The sequence below is a fragment of the Colletes latitarsis genome, chromosome 5 (genome assembly GCF_051014445.1).
Source record: "Colletes latitarsis isolate SP2378_abdomen chromosome 5, iyColLati1, whole genome shotgun sequence".
Taxonomy (NCBI): Eukaryota; Metazoa; Arthropoda; class Insecta; order Hymenoptera; family Colletidae; genus Colletes; species Colletes latitarsis.
In genome coordinates this window covers 37,578,052-37,586,770 of record NC_135138.1, presented here as the reverse complement: position 1 = coordinate 37,586,770, position 8,719 = coordinate 37,578,052, and the positions used below count along the sequence as shown (strand labels likewise).

The window sequence follows — 8,719 nt, the reverse complement described above, 5'->3', positions numbered from 1 at the left end:
CGACTCTCGATCTGTATTTCAGAAGAGGTTAAACCTTATATCTCCAATAATTGAAAATAAACAAAGTAAATAAATAAAATTAATACATAAAGATATCAGAATAACAATTAATTAATGATTTATTGTCTTTATATCCTCGTGACGTCACAATGAGTAACAGCCAATCACAGGCGCTGCTTGCACATTGAATATCGATATGTTAATCGATACATAAGTAACTAGATCGATTGAAATACATTAATTATAACTACAGAAACATTTAACGTGTAAATATTAACTTTTAATATAACTGGCAATCAGTTTTGCATACAAATGTTTCATTTGTGTATAGTATATTTTCGAAAATTAGTTATTTCAGTTTTCACTAGATTTACATAAAAATCTATCTTGATTCTGTGTCGATAACATTGCGCTTGATTTATGGTACGAAGTTGGTAGTACAGACATATACGAAGTGTGAAATAAATGTCCCAGGCGAACATTTTTTAGTAACACACGGATTAAGGGAACAGACAATGCTTAGTGGAGATGTGTAAAGCAACTTTTTTTTCGTGTCGCACGGCGAAGGAATTTGAGAACGCAGCTGCAAGGTGAAGTCGAGCGCGGCCAGTGTCCGCGAAGATAAACAGAATCTAACCGAGCGTTGAAAAAACAACAAGCGTATCAGATGACTGACCCTGGCTTACGAATGCTAGCAACGGTAATAATAAAATTACTATTACAAAATACTGGAGAATATAAAAGAACTAGATAGAGACAGGCAATAAACTTGGGCAGTATTTAGTGAAAGACAGATTCCTATGACGCGAAGGGAAAGCATCGTGAAAAATAAATGTCTTTCTATATTCTATATGTATTATTTGTCTACTGTTGTTGCATTCGCAAAATTTGTATAGAAAGCATTCATTAAAACAGTGATAATTAATGTATTTCAATCGATCTAGTTACTTATGTATCGATTAACATATCGATATTCAATGTGCAAGCAGCGCCTGTGATTGGCTGTTACTCATTGTGACGTCACGAGGATATAAAGACAATAAATCATTAATTAATTGTTATTCTGATATCTTTATGTATTAATTTTATTTATTTACTTTGTTTATTTTCAATTATTGGAGATATAAGGTTTAACCTCTTCTGAAATACAGATCGAGAGTCGAGACGTTTGACTACGTGACCACCGCGCTCAGCTCCCCCTACCATTGCCCCCCGCGAGAGACGCGATCGTGCCAGTCTGCCATTAGTCCTCTGGAAACTCGTGTGATGAGATGCAGTGACAGGCTTCGCTTCTACTGAGATACGTAATTTTTAATTATTGTCATTTTAATGTTCGAAATCGTTCGTAGTACTTTCCTTTCTTGTCTGTTAGTGCTTTTATTTAATATGAACACGTTTGTGACGTTCAAGTCGATTGAAATCGCGGAAAATGTGTGACGTGTTTCGTGCGTGACCTTCCCATAGATAATTATCGTCAATTACGATGTCTGTAAACGTCATTAACAATTCCTGGTCCATATTTCGGGTTGAGTCGATGTTTAATTAAGGTTTGGTACATTTATTTTAACACATAGCATCGTAATTTTTGTTTTATAGACTTTGCTGGAATTCGACAAAACGGGACGCTACCGGCATGTAATGGCTGCCATTGAAAATTGCAAATGGAGGGGATTGAACACGGAATAGTGATAAATTCAACTTTATTATAACAAGTGAGTGTCTACCTATATATGTTTACATATTTTTATGTTTTTATCGGTCAAATTTAATACTAAATCTATAAGTGGACATGTCTGAGTGATTACTTAATTATTTCTTATTTCTTATTTCAGAATTTTTTCCAGAAATTTTAGTGACCGCGCGCAACGCGGTCGGTAGAATCAGTGTTTGTTGCGTAGATTAGTAGATTGTTTTTCGAAGCACAGTTGCTTCGTGTAGAGTTTTGTTTATACTTTAGGCACACGAGAAGGTCGAGTCAGTGTATATTGCGCATTTCTATATTTTTGTCCAGAGCGTCGTGGCTCTTTGCTTTCGATATCGCGACAGTAGAGCCTCTTGTTCGCCGATTTTGATTTTCGGTCGCGTTAGTTTATCATTTTTTCAATATGTCTTTTCCATTTTTCCTTCAAAAATTAAAATTACTCGACACCGGTGTTAGAATCAGTGCACCACCAAAGGGAAATATTGTATGTAGAATGAGCGAAAGTCTACGAATAAAAAACGTAAGTATCATCCTATTTTATTCAATGCATCTTTAGAAACAAATAATATTTTCAAATTTAAAATGTAATATTAAATGTATATAATTTGTAGAATAGATTGTGATTGTTTTCTTGTGCTTTACAGACTATGGATTTCATCCTTACATCCTGGAGACCAACAACAGGACCATGCAGATAACTTGGGCTGATGTATTTCAATGGGCAGCAGCATCATCATCATCATCGTCGTCGTCGTAGTCAACGATTGGTGAGTCGCATGTAATTTTGTCCCTCCGGTGCCCAATCATGTTGTAGGGCGAAAGGTCCGAAACAACACGGGTGTCCGGTTGTATACGTAGTATTTTTGACGAATAGTGACCACGGGTATTTTTTATACCCGTGAATAGGAACATGTGTATATTGTTTTATTTTGTAGATCAGGCTAGGGTCTTTTTGTGCTACGCGACTTTTAATATAACGTGAAATTTGTCAGAAAATGAAAATAAATTCCTTGACTTGTAATATTGATTATTTTTTATATTGCTCGTGCTTCATATGAAAATATAATTTGATGACTTAATATCGAATGCATCAAAGTCTTTTCTTATTCAAAAATTTGACGTTTCAATTCATGTACAAAAAGACATTTCGCGATGGGTAAATTCTTGAGTCAAAGTAACATGCATTATGTATTACTTTCATCTTTAAAAAATACGCTTTGACAACAGAATTACTCAAGGGTTAAACATTTTCATCAGTTTGTTTCAATAATTTTTCCTTACATTTTCAAAGTAAATTGTTTTATTGTAAAGCCTTTCATCTTAGAAAATTCAATTTTAATCTGAATAGTTTCCTTCACTGATAATATTTTTCACTATGATTGTATATTAAAATTTTGCTCTTTAATTATCAGAAACATAAAGTCCAGTAAAAGAAATAAAATAAGACAGAATATATAAATACTATTTCGTTATACGCTAGCATTTATCATAATCATTTTTTCTAGTTAGGATTTTCAGGTTATTATTCCGTGTTGATTGCCTAAACTCATCCAAGTGCCCAGGTGCTACTTGCATGAGCGAAGGCAACGAGCACGATGACTTAGTTTCTAAGAATTCCTAATAATATCTATTTGCAACTGACATTGCGCTAGTGTATCGTGCGCGACGCAATTTCACATGTGTGTGTGTGGTTAGGCTGCGGAATTGCGTCGTTTTAAAACTTTAATATAATTTACAAATAAAATTCTATTTCATGTTGCTCATACATTTTGCATGTTCCAAGACAATAACATAAAATATTTAATGAAACGTAGATACAATTAATTTCTTGATTTTAAGCAGCAGAATTGAATATATCATTTTATCAAAGCTTCTATTATTTGAAAGTTAGTTGAAATACGCAATGGTCACTAGTCTTTTTCGGTTGATTTCAGGAATTGGTACGTACCTTTAGAGTGTGAATGTTTGCAATGGTCGGGTGTCGGAGGAACCCCGGGGAATCCTCTCTAGTGTAGGCTTTTGCACCCGGGCATATGTGTGAGAACCGTGGAGCGTATGTTTGCGAGAATGAGTTTTGCAATTTTTTAAATATAGGGTTAGGTAGGTAGGTAACTTACTTTCTGGTATGTGTGCTAGATATAAGTAGGTAGGGTCAGGGCAGGACAGCTACAGGTCCCTGTACCTGTAGTTCGATTTGGAGAATCGAAACGTTAGCCGATCCAAACGGATTTTACCGTTTGTTTTGGTTTTAGTTTCGGTTCTTGGAATCGCGCGGCTTTACAGTCGCTCTTCGCGGTCGTGTTCGTTCGCGGTAGGATCCCCGAAACGCTCGTCCCGCTCGAGTTTCTTTATATCTGTTCCGATAACGATTCGTAGAATCGTTGGAGGACTGTGTATTGCACGGAATCTCGAGCGTAGGTTTAAGTTTCAGGCTTTGGCAGGACCGCCGAAGAAAGAAGAGACTCTCGGGAGTCGAAGAGGCCCTGACAAACTGTCGCAAGAGTGGGCTGCATCAAATGGTTCTTCATCTTCATCTTCGGATGAGGATGGAGAGTCATTCCATGTTCCTATTGTGTCACTGTTGTCGCCTGTAGTTGTAGTACTTGTAGCTTTTCAGATGGCACCTTCTCCAGCATCACGAAGCAGCCTGGAACGGCTGTACGCATTAGTAAAATTAGCGTTGCGCATTATTTAATGCGCGATTTTATTAGTGTCACGAAATATGAATAACAAACGCGTTTGCTTCTAGGATAGCGTTGCGACCAATATCAATACTATCATGATAACGGTTAGAGTTGCGAACGACGAATATTTTTCGTGGTTTATTTCAGAGTAGTGTCGCGAATAAGAACTGATAGCGGTTTGTTATTAGCGTTGCGCAGTATGAATTATACGTGTTGCTTGTCTAGTTAAAGTTGCGAATAATTTGCATCAATTGTATAGTTCTATTTAGAGTTGCGAATGAGTTTTCGTGTTTGTTTTTTCAGGGTAGAGTTGCGTGTAAACGTAAATCTCGGTTTGCATTAGCGTTGCGAAGTATAAGTACTAATCGCGTTGCTAGTTGCAAATAATATGAATTTGATCGCGATTGCTTTTAGCGTTCCGATTATTTTTTCGCGTTTGCTTTTTAGGGTAGAGCCCAGGAATCACGAAGCATCTATGTGAGGTATATCAGCTCTGATTTTCTACAGCCTGGAACAGGTGTTTTTGATTATTATCGGCTTTCTTCTGACGTCTACATTTTCAATCGTACTTGATGCCCGACTCTGGTCCGTATAGCTTCAATTTGTTGAAGAAGACAAAAATTCCTCTAATTTCGTTTTCTACCTTCTTAAACGCTATGATCGCTTTCTGTAACCTGTTGGTAATGCTGGGAGTGACATAGAAATGGTAATGGGGCTCTATGGCAATTCCTATAATTTCATTTCGTACCATAGACGGCTTTATGTTCCTTTTCTCTATCCTGTTGATAATATTGGCAGTGACATCGAAATGGTAATGGGGCTCCTTGGTAATTCCTATAATTTCTTTCTTACCATAAGATACGCTATGATCGCCTTCTATGGCCTGTTGATAATGGTGGCAGTGACATCGAAATGATAATGGGGTTGGAAAAATACGTTGGATGTAACGTTTACTTGTATAACTAGTTTATGAGCCAATATTCCCAACAGTTGGTAGTAGGACGCGGAATTAAAAACGTTCTTCAAGTTACAATTACCCCAGTAGTAAAATTGTTCGTAACTCTAAACAATTCGCAGGTACGACTTTCTTAAATTTTCGACGGTTGTCTTAGAGTGTCCTACGGGAACACCGATTTTCCGCTAAATCGACTGTTTAGTTCGCCATACAAGCTCCCATTGAATGGTGTATCCTACGCCTCGTCGATGAAACACATGCAAACGTGTATCCCTTGGTATCGCGAAATGGTCCTTCCGACGTTAGCTCGACGAAGTAAACTGCCCCGAATAATTGTTGCTAGAGCAGCAATAAAATTCATTGTCGTCGCGCAAGTGATTCTACACGATCCGGTGCGGAATGTCACGTTGTTTGCGTTAATTACCTTCGTAAGTAGAATTACAAATTCGCGAAGTACAAAGGGCAGCTTGCAGTGTCTATATTAGCCACGAGGGAAGAACATAATGCGGAGATATAGCTGTGTTTTCCGGGGAAACAGTACCCGGAGGATCTCACAGCCACTTCGTAATCCGTGGCGCGTTATCGTCGGATCTTTCGATACATCGGCGAAAGCAACGGGGAGAGATGTGCTTTTCTACCATTAGCATCCGAGGAAAGCGCGATAATCAGCATATTCATGAATAACAGACTAGGTTGGCTTGGTCGGTTGGACAGGAAGTATTTCAAAGTAAAATGAGTCGACGCTCCGCTCTCTGGGAAGCCCTCCATAAATATCAGATTCGCAAATTTCATTAAAGTTCAGCCGGTAACGCGTCGAAGCGCGTGTTGGCGGTTTTCAAGGCGATTCGACTTTTATGCCCGTGGATCCGTGGACCAAAAGGGGACTTCTCCTTAATCCCGCAATCTTCCGCGCGGTTAAAGGGAACATTGAAAGGACGATTCACGGGCTCGCGCGACGATATCGGCTGCCAAGTGCTGCTTCGCGCCCTCGCGGATTCAATTCGAGATTAAAGAAGCCTTATCGACCGTCTCGGCATTCATCGGGGCCAGAAGTCACAGTGATTACATTCGCGTACGCGTGTCGTGTCCGATTCGTACCGCCGTCGACGACTGGAAATATCAGCGCGTTGGCGATCGGAACAAAAGTATTACGTATCGTTTCGTTCGGTCCTGGATGGAAAAACAACTTCAAATCGGTGAAAACGTTCGAACGTGCGCGTTAAAAATCGTTTCAAGTTTATTTTTAGGGTAAAAATTTGGTCGCTACAAATGAAGCGGCTTTTCTCCTGCAAGTTTTCGCTCGGATTTGTTCCCTTTGGGAGGCGCATCGCTTTCAATTAAAACCATTTCATCCGAGGATGGATCATCGACCGTAATCCGCGTCATTTCGTTCCAGCAAAGAGGCGCGTTTCAACTGGAAACACTCCGACCGGCAAAACCCCTGTTGTCCGTGATGCGGATTATTTATTTTTCACAATGCCTGTCATACGGTCATCGCGTAGTCGCTGAAATTCATATGTAACGCCAGGTGGTTGCCGTGCAACGATCGAGTGGGACGGTCGCGACCCGACGCGAATCGACGCACGAAATCGCCGGTACGTCGAAATTATTTACGCACCGATCATACCGTTTCATTATCGCGTGTCATTGTCGTTAACATCGACGCGTAATTGCATTTTCCTCGACAAACTCCTGCTCGTTTCGTTCGCACGTCGCGTCGTCGTTCCTCTCCGTCGACGTCGCGTCTGCTCGTCGGCGTCAAGCGGTTATTTTCTCGTCAAGACGCGGTCCCGATCCGATTTATCGCGACGAATTAAACTTGCGACCGCACGTTGCTGCCGATTATGGGAGGACGGGCAAGAGTTTTCATTACACGGTACGCTCGCCCCGATCGCGTTTAACCCCGCGATTTATAGCATTAATTGATGTGTCAATCATTTTCGTTACGCTTGCTGGCGAACGACGTCAGCAGTCCAACCGCGTCAGCATACATATTCCTAATTCGCGATAAGCACAGGATGATTCGGAATATGTGGCACGCACACGTAGAATAGAAAAGAAAAATGATACTGATTGTTAAACGAGTCGGTTTATACTTGGTTGTCAGAGATGTCTACGAAGATTCGTTGAAAATGAAGTAGTCAATTTTCGCAATATCCATTAATGGACTAAAATCTATATATCTTCGATTAAATCACCAATAATCGGTGCACATGTATGAATAGAAATAATTGGCGATAATACCGTCAAAACCGCTTACCTTTATGTTAATTCCATGAACATTGAATTACCTATTGAAAGAAATTCCTTTTGATGTTTCCTATCGCGCGTGATATACATTCGTGACGATGTATCGCCACATTTTGGCTCAGCACTGCTAATATATTTTAGGTAATACACGTATTTAAATGAAATATCATTTTTTATACCTGAGTATTCACATTTTTGCCAGAATGTGCCTAGAATTCCATTACGATGGATAATTAAATGAAACAAATATTTTATTCCGTGCAATTAAACGCATGAAACAATTTCAGTTATTTGAATGAGCCAATCCTCTTTCAATTAATTTTTCATTCTCGTTATTGAAATAAAAGGGGGCGTTTTATTATTCAAAAATTCACTCGACCGAACAGTCTTTTACTATAGTTACACGAGCGTCAGGAATCGGGGGAGGAATTTTCATGGTCCCAGCGGGAACGAGCCCCTCGCGTCTTCAAGATTTTGATAAATGGATTTGCGAGCTGACTAACATTTTTCGCGCGTAGATAACCCTCTAAAGTTCTCCGAGCTCCGATCAATTTCACGGTCATAAAAGGCGTCCAGCACTATTACTTGCTTTATGCGGGTCCTCTTATCCCCGCTTTTCTCAGATCCGTGTGAAAAGAATTGTCAAGAGTTCGTTGACTTTCATCGCGAAAACGAGACGATTCTTATTGGCGTTCAGAATAGGGAACGTTATTAAATTAGAATGTCTTTGCCGTCTTCGTTCGCTAAACGTTTGTCGTCCTAACGCCGAGAAGCTTAAGTGCCAGTTAATAATTAAAGCCACGCCGTCTCGAACTTGAACTGCGGTAGCAATACATCGGCTCTGAAAGCAAATTATCGAAGGTTGATTCTATACTCGTTCCCGACGAATATATTTAGAAACCAAAATTGTTTGAATATTCTAAAACAAATAATGTTGCTAACAACTCGGACGCAGAGCAAACGACGAATGTTTAGAACCGTTCAACGTTTCCAATGATTCGGGATTGAAATAAATCGAGGAAAATTCCGCCTGAACGGCAAGTTATGCGCAAAACGCCGTCCGATAAGCGTTAAATTTTTCGATTCGGTCAGTTGCAATTTTATCGCGGGCCAGACGGATGGCGGAAA

General features: G+C 39.6%; 1 protein-coding gene across 1 annotated transcript in view; it reads left to right on the top strand.

The window, feature by feature from the left end:
* Nucleotides 1-2,357: 2,357 nt before the first annotated feature.
* Nucleotides 2,358-8,719, top strand: part of Dop2r (dopamine D2-like receptor) — a 177,822-nt gene continuing 171,460 nt past the window's right edge. Inside the window, exon 1 of the mRNA XM_076765003.1 lies at nucleotides 2,358-2,469. The gene's annotated coding sequence lies outside the window, so the exon portion shown is untranslated. The remainder of the gene's footprint in view (nucleotides 2,470-8,719) is intronic.